Source organism: Amia ocellicauda, chromosome 20, assembly GCF_036373705.1.
Source record: "Amia ocellicauda isolate fAmiCal2 chromosome 20, fAmiCal2.hap1, whole genome shotgun sequence".
NCBI lineage: Eukaryota > Metazoa > Chordata > Actinopteri > Amiiformes > Amiidae > Amia > Amia ocellicauda.
The window spans coordinates 114,024-126,841 of NC_089869.1; the positions used below are offsets into that span (position 1 = coordinate 114,024).

The 12,818-nt window shown below is 45.4% G+C and overlaps 3 non-coding genes across 3 annotated transcripts; all 3 read right to left on the reverse strand.

Moving 5' to 3' along the window:
- Positions 1-2,180: 2,180 nt before the first annotated feature.
- trnag-gcc (transfer RNA glycine (anticodon GCC)) lies at positions 2,181-2,251 on the reverse strand. Its single transcript has one exon. It is a non-coding gene; the product is annotated as a tRNA-Gly (tRNA).
- Positions 2,252-7,753: 5,502 nt separating this feature from the next.
- Positions 7,754-7,824, reverse strand: trnag-gcc (transfer RNA glycine (anticodon GCC)). Its single transcript has one exon. It is a non-coding gene; the product is annotated as a tRNA-Gly (tRNA).
- A 3,580-nt stretch (positions 7,825-11,404) lies between these two features.
- Positions 11,405-11,475, reverse strand: trnag-gcc (transfer RNA glycine (anticodon GCC)). The gene has a single exon. It is a non-coding gene; the product is annotated as a tRNA-Gly (tRNA).
- Between the last annotated feature and the right edge of the window lie 1,343 nt (positions 11,476-12,818).

The window sequence follows — 12,818 nt, forward strand, 5'->3', positions numbered from 1 at the left end:
GGCTGAAGGAGGAATAAGTACCAATCAGAACTTTAACCCATAAAACATGAATGATGCAGCCAACACGAGCCAATGAGGCACAGACGAACCTCTGGATGGCACGATGCAGTCATCGTCGTCTATGCAGAAGGAGGAAAAAGTACCAATCAGACCCAGACCTCAGGATTACTAAGGTGCGGGTATCAGGAACGTCCAGATGGGACGAAATAGAAAGAAGTACGAATCATTATAAATAGATGACTGAGTTAGTGAGAGAGAGAGACAGAAAGACACAAATGTCTGGTTGTTACAATAATAGCCATCCTCTTCTATATAGATCGAGGATAACCATTGGCCGCGAATCAAGCAAACACCTCCCGAGTGGCAGGTGAGATCTCTACCACTGTCGGACCAATGGTCAGGTGACAAGGGTTTGAAATGGTTGAACGATGAATAAGTACCAATCAGACCAAGACCTCGGGATTACTAAGGCGCGGGAAACAGGAATGTCCGGATGGGATGATGTAGAAAGAAGTACCAATCATTATAGATAGATGAGTGAGTGAGTGAAAGAGAGAGAGAGACAGACACAAATGTCTGGTTGTTACAATAATAGCCATCCTCTTCTATATAGATCGAGGATAACCATTGGCCGCGAATCAAGCAACAACCTCCCGAGTGGATGGTGAGATCTCTACCACTGTAGCACAAATGCTCAGGTGACAAGGGTTTCAAGTGGATGAACGAGGAATAAGTACCGATGAGACTTAGATCTCGGGAATACTAAGTCACGGGTTACAGTAACGTCCGGATGGGAAGATGTAATCTTGTCTTCTTTGCAGAACGAGGAAAATGCATTGGCCGCGAATCGAACCCGGGCCTCCCGCGTGACAGGCGAGAACTCTACCACTGAACAACCAATGCTCAGGTTATGAAAATCTTAAGTGGTTGAATGGGATAGAAGTACTAATCATTATAGATAATAGGATAGATGAGTGAGTGAGTGAGACAGACACAAATGTCTGGTTGTTGCAATGATTTGCCATCCTCTACTATATAGAACGGGGAAAACCATTGGCCGCGAATCAAGCAAAGGCCTCCCGAGTGGCAGGTGAGGTCTCTACGTCTGTAGGACCAATGCTCAGGTGACAAGGGTTTCGAGTAGTTGAACAAGGAATAAGTAACAATCATTATAGATAGATGAGTGAGTGAGTGACAGAGAGAGAGAGACAAATGTCTGGTTGTTACAATAATAGCCAACCTCTTCTATATAGAACGGAGAAAAAAATTGGCCGCGAGTCAAGCAGACACCTCCCGAGTGGCAGGTGAGATCTCTACCACTGTAGGACCAATTCTCAGGTGATAAGTGTTTGAACCGGCTGAAGGAGGAATAAGTACCAATCAGAACTTTAACCCATAAAACATGAATGATGCAGCCAACACGAGCCAATGAGGCACAGACGAACCTCTGGATGGCACGATGCAGTCATCGTCGTCTATGCAGAAGGAGAAAAAAGTACCAATCAGACCCAGACCTCAGGATTACTAAGGCGCGGGTATCAGGAACGTCCAGATGGGACGAAGTAGAAAGAAGTACCAATCATTATAAATAGATGACTGAGTTAGTGAGAGAGAGAGACAGACACAAATGTCTGGTTGTTACAATAATAGCCATCCTCTTCTATATAGATCGGGGATAACCATTGGCAGCGAATCAAGCAACAACCTCCCGAGTGGCCGGTGAGATCAATACCACTGTCGGACCAATGGTCAGGTGACAAGGGTTTCAAATGGTTGAACGATGAATAAGTACCAATCAGACTTAGACCTCGGGATTACTAAGGCGCGGGTATCAGGAACGTCCAGATGGGACGAAGTAGAAAGAAGTACCAATCATTATAAATAGATGACTGAGTTAGTGAGAGAGAGAGACAGACACAAATGTCTGGTTGTTACAATAATAGCCATCCTCTTCTATATAGATCGGGGATAACCATTGTCCGCGAATCAAGCAACAACCTCCCGAGTGGCCGGTGAGATCGCTACCACTGGCGGACCAATGCTCAGGCGACAAGGGTTTCAAGTGGATGAACGAGGAATAAGTACCGATGAAACTTAGATCTCGGGATTACTAAGTCAGGGTTACAGTAACGCCCGTATGGGACGATGTAATCATTGTCTTCTTTGCAGAACGAGGAAAATGCATTGGCCGGGAATCGAACCCGAGCCTCCCGCGTGGCAGGCGAGAATTCCACCACTGAACAACCAATGCTCAGGTTATGAAAATCTTAAGTGCTTGAATGGGAAAGAAGTACTAATCATTAAAGATAATTGGATAGATGAGTGAGTGAGTGAGACAGACACAAATGTCTGGTTGTAGCAATTATTTGCCATCCTCTACTATATAGAACGGGGAAAACCATTGGCCGCGAATCAAGCAGACACCTCCCGAGTGGCAGGTGAGATCTCTACCACTGTAGGACCAATGCTCAGGTGACAAATGTTTGAACCGGCTGAAGGAGGAATAAGTACCAATCAGAACTTTAACCCATAAAACATGAATGATGCAGCCAACACGAGCCAATGAGGCACAGACGAACCTCTGGATGGCACGATGCAGTCATCATCGTCTATGCAGAAGGAGGAAAAAGTACCAATCAGACCCAGACCTCGGGATAACTAAGGCACGGGAAACAGGAACGTCCGGATGGGACGATGTAGAAAGAGGTACCAATCTTTATAGATAGATGAGTGAGTGAGAGAGAGAGACAGACACAAATGTCTGGTTGTTGCAATTATTTGCCATCCTGTTCTATATAGAACGGGGAAAACCATTGGCCGCGAATCGAGCAATGAATTCCTGCGTGGCAGCTGAGATCTCTACCACTGTAGGACCAATGCTCAGGTGACAAGGGTATCAAGTGGATGAACGAGGAATAAGTACCAATCAGACCAAGACCTCGGGATTACTAAGGCGCGGGAAACAGGAACGTCCGGATGGGACGATGTAGAAAGAGGTACCAATCTTTATAGATAGATGAGTGAGTGAGAGAGAGAGACAGACACAAATGTGTGGTTGTTACAATAATAGCCATCCTCTTCTATATAGATCGGGGATAACCATTGGCCGCGAATCAAGCAACAACCTCCCGAGTGGAAGGTGAGATATCTACCACTGTAGCACAAATGCTCAGGTGACAAGGGTTTCAAGAGGATGAAAGAGGAATAAGTTCCAATCATACCCAGACCTCGGGATAACTAAGGCACTGGAAAAAGGAACGTCCGGATGGGACGATGTAGAAAGAGGTACCAATCTTTATAGATAGATGAGTGAGTGAGAGAGAGAGACAGACACAAATGTCTGGTTGTTACAATAATAGCCATCCTCTTCTAAATAGAATGGGGAAAACCATGGGCCGCGAATCAAGCAACAACCTCCCGAGTGGAAGGTGAGATATCTAACACTGTAGCACAAATGGTCAGGTGACAAGGGTTTCAAATGGTTGAACGATGAATAAGTACCAATCAGACTTAGACCTCGGGATAACTAAGGCACGGGAAACAGGAACGTCCGGATGGGACGATGTAGAAAGAAGTACCAATCATTATAGATAGATGAGTGAGTGAGTGAAAGAGAGAGAGAGAGACAGACACAAATGTCTGGTTGTTACAATAATTCCCATCCTCTTCTATATAGAACGGAGAAAAAAATTGGCCACGAATCAAGCAGACACCTCCGAGTGGCAGGTGAGATCTCTACCACTGTAGGACCAATTCTCAGGTGATAGGTGTTTGAACCGGGTGAAGGAGGAATAAGTACCAATCAGAACTTTAACCCATAAAACATGAATGATGCAGCCAACACGAGCCAATGAGGCACAGACGAACCTCTGGATGGCACGATGCAGTCATCATCGTCTATGCAGAAGGAGGAAAAAGTACCAATCAGACCCAGACCTCAGGATTACAAAGGCGCGGGTATCAGGAACGTCCAGATGGGACGAAGTAGAAAGAAGTACCAATCATTATAAATAGATGACAGAGTAAGTGAGAGAGATAGAGAGACAGACACAAATGTCTGGTTGTTGCAATGATTTGCCATCCTCTACTATATAGAACGAGGAAAACCATTGGCCGCGAATCAAGCAAAGGCCTCCCGAGTGGCAGGTGAGGCCTCTACGTCTGTAGGACCAATGCTCAGGTGACAAGGGTTTCGAGTAGTTGAACAAGGAATAAGTAACTATCATTATAGATAGATGAGTGAGTGAGTGACAGAGAGAGAGAGACAAATGTCTGGTTGTTACAATAATAGCTAACCTCTTCTATATAGAACGGAGAAAAAAATTGGCCGCGAATCAAGCAGACACCTCCCGAGTTGCAGGTGAGATCTCTACCACTGTAGGACCATTTCTCAGGTGATAAGTGTTTGAACCGGCTGAAGGAGGAATAAGTACCAATCAGAACTTTAACCCATTAAACATGAATGATGCAGCCAACACGAGCCAATGAGGCACAGACGAACCTCTGGATGGCACGATGCAGTCATCGTCGTCTATGCAGAAGGAGGAAAAAGTACCAATCAGACCCAGACCTCGGGATAACTAAGGCACGGGAAACAGGAACGTCCGGATGGGACGATGTAGAAAGAGGTACCAATCTTTTTAGATAGATGAGTGAGTGAGAGAGAGAGACAGACACAAATGTCTGGTTGTTGCAATAATTTGCCATCCTGTTCTATATAGAACGGGGAAAACCATTGGCCGCGAATCGAGCAATGAATTCCTGCGTGGCAGCTGAGATCTCTACCACTGTAGGACCAATGCTCAGGTGACAAGGGTATCAAGTGGATGAACGAGGAATAAGTACCAATCAGACCAAGACCTCGGGATTACTAAGGCGCGGGAAACAGGAACGTCCGGATGGGATGATGTAGAAAGAAGTACCAATCTTTATAGATAGATGAGTGAGTGAGTGAAAGAGAGAGAGAGACAGACACAAATGTCTGGTTGTTACAGTAATAGCCATCCTCTTCTACATAGAATGGGGAAAACCATTGGCAGCGAATCAAGCAACAACCTCCCGAGTGGAAGGTGAGATCTCTACCACTGTCGGACCAATGGTCAGGTGACAAGGGTTTCAAATGGTTGAACGATGAATAAGTACCAATCAGACTTAGACCTCGGGATTACTAAGGCGCGGGTATCAGGAACGTCCAGATGGGACGAAGTAGAAAGAAGTACCAATCATTATAAATAGATGACTGAGTTAGTGAGAGAGAGAGACAGACACAAATGTCTGGTTGTTACAATAATAGCCATCCTCTTCTATATAGATCGGGGATAACCATTGTCCGCGAATCAAGCAACAACCTCCCGAGTGGCCGGTGAGATCGCTACCACTGGCGGACCAATGCTCAGGTGACAAGGGTTTCAAGAGGATGAAAGAGGAATAAGTTCCAATCATACCCAGACCTCGGGATAACTAAGGCACTGGAAACAGGAACGTCCGGATGGGACGATGTAGAAAGAGGTACCAATCTTTATAGATAGATGAGTGAGTGAGAGAGAGAGACAGACACAAATGTCTGGTTGTTACAATAATAGCCATCCTCTTCTAAATAGAATGGGGAAAACCATGGGCCGCGAATCAAGCAACAACCTCCCGAGTGGAAGGTGTGATATCTACCACTGTAGCACAAATGCTCAGGTGACAAGGGTTTCAAGTGGATGAACGAGGAATAAGTAACGATGAGACTTAGATCTCGGGATTACTAAGTCACAGGTTACAGTAACGTCCGGATGGGATGATGTAGAAAGAAGTACCAATCATTATAGATAGATGAGTGAGTGAGTGAAAGAGAGAGAGAGAGACAGACACAAATGTCTGGTTGTTACAATAATTCCCATCCTCTTCTATATAGAATGGAGAAAAAAATTGGCCACGAATCAAGCAGACACCTCCGAGTGGCAGGTGAGATCTCTACCACTGTAGGAACAATTCTCAGGTGATAGGTGTTTGAACCGGCTGAAGGAGGAATAAGTACCAATCAGAACTTTAACCCATAAAACATGAATGATTCAGCCAACACGAGCCAATGAGGCACAGACGAACCTCTGGATGGCACGATGCAGTCATCATCGTCTATGCAGAAGGAGGAAAAAGTTCCAATCAGACCCAGACCTCAGGATTACAAAGGCGCGGGTATCAGGAACGTCCAGATGGGACGAAGTAGAAAGAAGTTCCAATCATTATAAATAGATGACAGAGTAAGTGAGAGAGAGAGAGAGACAGACACAAATGTCTGGTTGTTGCAATGATTTGCCATCCTCTACTATATAGAACGAGGAAAACCATTGGCCGCGAATCAAGCAAAGGCCTCCCGAGTGGCAGGTGAGGCCTCTACGTCTGTAGGACCAATGCTCAGGTGATAAGGGTTTCGAGTAGTTGAACAAGGAATAAGTAACAATCATTATAGATAGATGAGTGAGTGAGTGACAGAGAGAGAGACACAAATGTCTGGTTGTTGCAATGATTTGCCATCCTCTACTATATAGAACGGAGAAAAAAATTGGCCGCGAATCAAGCAGACACCTCCCGAGTGGCAGGTGAGATCTCTACCACTGTAGCACCAATTCTCAGGTGATAAGTGTTTGAACCGGCTGAAGGAGGAATAAGTACCAATCAGAACTTTAACCCATAAAACATGAATGATGCAGCCAACACGAGCCAATGAGGCACAGACGAACCTCTGGATGGCACGATGCAGTCATCGTCGTCTATGCAGAAGGAGGAAAAAGTACCAATCAGACCCAGACCTCAGGATTACTAAGGCGCGGGTATCAGGAACGTCCAGATGGGACGAAGTAGAAAGAAGTACCAATCATTATAAATAGATGACTGAGTTAGTGAGAGAGAGAGACAGACACAAATGTCTGGTTGTTACAATAATAGCGATCCTCTTCTATATAGATCGGGGATAACCATTGTCCGCGAATCAAGCAACAACCTCCCGAGTGGCCGGTGAGATCGCTACCACTGGCGGACCAATGCTCAGGTGACAAGGGTTTCAAGTGGATGAAAGAGGAATAAGTTCCAATCATACCCAGACCTCGGGATAACTAAGGCACTGGAAACAGGAACGTCCGGATGGGACGATGTAGAAAGAGGTACCAATCTTTATAGATAGATGAGTGAGTGAGAGAGAGAGACAGACACAAATGTCTGGTTGTTACAATAATAGCCATCCTCTTCTACATAGAATGGGGAAAACCATTGGCCGCGAATCAAGCAACAACCTCCCGAGTGGAAGGTGAGATATCTACCACTGTAGCACAAATGCTCAGGTGACAAGGGTTTCAAGTGGATGAAAGAGGAATAAGTAACGATGAGACTTAGATCTCGGGATTACTAAGTCACAGGTTACAGTAACGTCCGGATGGGATGATGTAGAAAGAAGTACCAATCATTATAGATTGATGAGTGAGTGAGTGAAAGAGAGAGAGAGACAGACACAAATGTCTGGTTGTTACAATAATAGCCATCCTCTTCTACATAGAATGGGGAAAACCATTGGCCGCGAATGAAGCAACAACCTCCCGAGTGGCAGGTGAGATCTCTACCACTGTCGGACCAATGCTCAGGTGACAAGGGTTTCAAGTGGATGAACGAGGAATAAGTACCGATGAGACTTAGATCTCGGGATTACTAAGTCAGGGTTACAGTAACGCCCGTATGGGACGATGTAATCATTGTCTTCTTTGCAGAACGAGGAAAATGCTTTGGCCGGGAATCGAATCCGGGCCTCCCGCGTGGCAGGCGAGAATTCTACCACTGAACAACCAATGCTAACGTTATGAAAATTTTAAGTGGTTGAATGGGAAAGAAGTACTAATCATTATAGATTATAGGATAGATGAGTGAGTGAGTGAGACAGACACAAATGTCTGGTTGTTGCAATTATTTGCCATCCTCTACTATATAGAACGGGGAAAACCATTGGCCGCGAATCAAGCAGACACCTCCCGAGTGGCAGGTGAGATCTCTACCAATGTAGGACCAATGCTCAGGTGACAAGTGTTTGAACCGGCTGAAGGAGGAATAAGTACCAATCAGAACTTTAACCCATAAAACATGAATGATGCAGCCAACACGAGCCAATGAGGCACAGACGAACCTCTGGATGGCACGATGCAGTCATCGTCGTCTATGCAGAAGGAGGAAAAAGTACCAATCAGACCCAGACCTCGGGATAACTAAGGCACGGGAAACAGGAACGTCCGGATGGGACGATGTAGAAAGAGGTACCAATCTTTTTAGATAGATGAGTGAGTGAGAGAGAGAGACAGACACAAATGTCTGGTTGTTGCAATAATTTGCCATCCTGTTCTATATAGAACGGGGAAAACCATTGGCCGCGAATCGAGCAATGAATTCCTGCGTGGCAGCTGAGATCTCTACCACTGTAGGACCAATGCTCAGGTGACAAGGGTATCAAGTGGATGAACGAGGAATAAGTACCAATCAGACCAAGACCTCGGGATTACTAAGGCGCGGGAAACAGGAACGTCCGGATGGGATGATGTAGAAAGAAGTACCAATCTTTATAGATAGATGAGTGAGTGAGTGAAAGAGAGAGAGAGACAGACACAAATGTCTGGTTGTTACAGTAATAGCCATCCTCTTCTACATAGAATGGGGAAAACCATTGGCAGCGAATCAAGCAACAACCTCCCGAGTGGAAGGTGAGATCTCTACCACTGTCGGACCAATGGTCAGGTGACAAGGGTTTCAAATGGTTGAACGATGAATAAGTACCAATCAGACTTAGACCTCGGGATTACTAAGGCGCGGGTATCAGGAACGTCCAGATGGGACGAAGTAGAAAGAAGTACCAATCATTATAAATAGATGACTGAGTTAGTGAGAGAGAGAGACAGACACAAATGTCTGGTTGTTACAATAATAGCCATCCTCTTCTATATAGATCGGGGATAACCATTGTCCGCGAATCAAGCAACAACCTCCCGAGTGGCCGGTGAGATCGCTACCACTGGCGGACCAATGCTCAGGTGACAAGGGTTTCAAGAGGATGAAAGAGGAATAAGTTCCAATCATACCCAGACCTCGGGATAACTAAGGCACTGGAAACAGGAACGTCCGGATGGGACGATGTAGAAAGAGGTACCAATCTTTATAGATAGATGAGTGAGTGAGAGAGAGAGACAGACACAAATGTCTGGTTGTTACAATAATAGCCATCCTCTTCTAAATAGAATGGGGAAAACCATGGGCCGCGAATCAAGCAACAACCTCCCGAGTGGAAGGTGAGATATCTACCACTGTAGCACAAATGCTCAGGTGACAAGGGTTTCAAGTGGATGAACGAGGAATAAGTAACGATGAGACTTAGATCTCGGGATTACTAAGTCACAGGTTACAGTAACGTCCGGATGGGATGATGTAGAAAGAAGTACCAATCATTATAGATAGATGAGTGAGTGAGTGAAAGAGAGAGAGAGAGACAGACACAAATGTCTGGTTGTTACAATAATTCCCATCCTCTTCTATATAGAATGGAGAAAAAAATTGGCTACGAATCAAGCAGACACCTCCGAGTGGCAGGTGAGATCTCTACCACTGTAGCACCAATTCTCAGGTGATAGGTGTTTGAACCGGCTGAAGGAGGAATAAGTACCAATCAGAACTTTAACCCATAAAACATGAATGATTCAGCCAACACGAGCCAATGAGGCACAGACGAACCTCTGGATGGCACGATGCAGTCATCATCGTCTATGCAGAAGGAGGAAAAAGTTCCAATCAGACCCAGACCTCAGGATTACAAAGGCGCGGGTATCAGGAACGTCCAGATGGGACGAAGTAGAAAGAAGTTCCAATCATTATAAATAGATGACAGAGTAAGTGAGAGAGAGAGAGAGACAGACACAAATGTCTGGTTGTTGCAATGATTTGCCATCCTCTACTATATAGAACGAGGAAAACCATTGGCCGCGAATCAAGCAAAGGCCTCCCGAGTGGCAGGTGAGGCCTCTACGTCTGTAGGACCAATGCTCAGGTGATAAGGGTTTCGAGTAGTTGAACAAGGAATAAGTAACAATCATTATAGATAGATGAGTGAGTGAGTGACAGAGAGAGAGACACAAATGTCTGGTTGTTGCAATGATTTGCCATCCTCTACTATATAGAACGGAGAAAAAAATTGGCCGCGAATCAAGCAGACACCTCCCGAGTGGCAGGTGAGATCTCTACCACTGTAGCACCAATTCTCAGGTGATAAGTGTTTGAACCGGCTGAAGGAGGAATAAGTACCAATCAGAACTTTAACCCATAAAACATGAATGATGCAGCCAACACGAGCCAATGAGGCACAGACGAACCTCTGGATGGCACGATGCAGTCATCGTCGTCTATGCAGAAGGAGGAAAAAGTACCAATCAGACCCAGACCTCAGGATTACTAAGGCGCGGGTATCAGGAACGTCCAGATGGGACGAAGTAGAAAGAAGTACCAATCATTATAAATAGATGACTGAGTTAGTGAGAGAGAGAGACAGACACAAATGTCTGGTTGTTACAATAATAGCGATCCTCTTCTATATAGATCGGGGATAACCATTGTCCGCGAATCAAGCAACAACCTCCCGAGTGGCCGGTGAGATCGCTACCACTGGCGGACCAATGCTCAGGTGACAAGGGTTTCAAGTGGATGAAAGAGGAATAAGTTCCAATCATACCCAGACCTCGGGATAACTAAGGCACTGGAAACAGGAACGTCCGGATGGGACGATGTTGAAAGAGGTACCAATCTTTATAGATAGATGAGTGAGTGAGAGAGAGAGACAGACACAAATGTCTGGTTGTTACAATAATAGCCATCCTCTTCTACATAGAATGGGGAAAACCATTGGCCGCGAATCAAGCAACAACCTCCCGAGTGGAAGGTGAGATATCTACCACTGTAGCACAAATGCTCAGGTGACAAGGGTTTCAAGTGGATGAAAGAGGAATAAGTAACGATGAGACTTAGATCTCGGGATTACTAAGTCACAGGTTACAGTAACGTCCGGATGGGATGATGTAGAAAGAAGTACCAATCATTATAGATTGATGAGTGAGTGAGTGAAAGAGAGAGAGAGACAGACACAAATGTCTGGTTGTTACAATAATAGCCATCCTCTTCTACATAGAATGGGGAAAACCATTGGCCGCGAATGAAGCAACAACCTCCCGAGTGGCAGGTGAGATCTCTACCACTGTCGGACCAATGCTCAGGTGACAAGGGTTTCAAGTGGATGAACGAGGAATAAGTACCGATGAGACTTAGATCTCGGGATTACTAAGTCAGGGTTACAGTAACGCCCGTATGGGACGATGTAATCATTGTCTTCTTTGCAGAACGAGGAAAATGCTTTGGCCGGGAATCGAATCCGGGCCTCCCGCGTGGCAGGCGAGAATTCTACCACTGAACAACCAATGCTAAGGTTATGAAAATTTTAAGTGGTTGAATGGGAAAGAAGTACTAATCATTATAGATTATAGGATAGATGAGTGAGTGAGTGAGACAGACACAAATGTCTGATTGTTGCAATTATTTGCCATCCTCTACTATATAGAACGGGGAAAACCATTGGCCGCGAATCAAGCAGACACCTCCCGAGTGGCAGGTGAGATCTCTACCAATGTAGGACCAATGCTCAGGTGACAAGTGTTTGAACCGGCTGAAGGAGGAATAAGTACCAAACAGAACTTTAACCCATAAAACATGAATGATGCAGCCAACACGAGCCAATGAGGCACAGACGAACCTCTGGATGGCACGATGCAGTCATCGTCGTCTATGCAGAAGGAGGAAAAAGTACCAATCAGACCCAGACCTCGGGATAACTAAGGCACGGGAAACAGGAACGTCCGGATGGGACGATGTAGAAAGAGGTACCAATCTTTTTAGATAGATGAGTGAGTGAGAGAGAGAGACAGACACAAATGTCTGGTTGTTGCAATAATTTGCCATCCTGTTCTATATAGAACGGGGAAAACCATTGGCCGCGAATCGAGCAATGAATTCCTGCGTGGCAGCTGAGATCTCTACCACTGTAGGACCAATGCTCAGGTGACAAGGGTATCAAGTGGATGAACGAGGAATAAGTACCAATCAGACCAAGACCTCGGGATTACTAAGGCGCGGGAAACAGGAACGTCCGGATGGGATGATGTAGAAAGAAGTACCAATCTTTATAGATAGATGAGTGAGTGAGTGAAAGAGAGAGAGAGACAGACACAAATGTCTGGTTGTTACAGTAATAGCCATCCTCTTCTACATAGAATGGGGAAAACCATTGGCAGCGAATCAAGCAACAACCTCCCGAGTGGAAGGTGAGATCTCTACCACTGTCGGACCAATGGTCAGGTGACAAGGGTTTCAAATGGTTGAACGATGAATAAGTACCAATCAGACTTAGACCTCGGGATTACTAAGGCGCGGGTATCAGGAACGTCCAGATGGGACGAAGTAGAAAGAAGTACCAATCATTATAAATAGATGACTGAGTTAGTGAGAGAGAGAGACAGACACAAATGTCTGGTTGTTACAATAATAGCCATCCTCTTCTATATAGATTGGGGATAACCATTGTCCGCGAATCAAGCAACAACCTCCCGAGTGGCCGGTGAGATCGCTACCACTGGCGGACCAATGCTCAGGTGACAAGGGTTTCAAGAGGATGAAAGAGGAATAAGTTCCAATCATACCCAGACCTCGGGATAACTAAGGCACTGGAAACAGGAACGTCCAGATGGGACGATGTAGAAAGAGGTACCAAT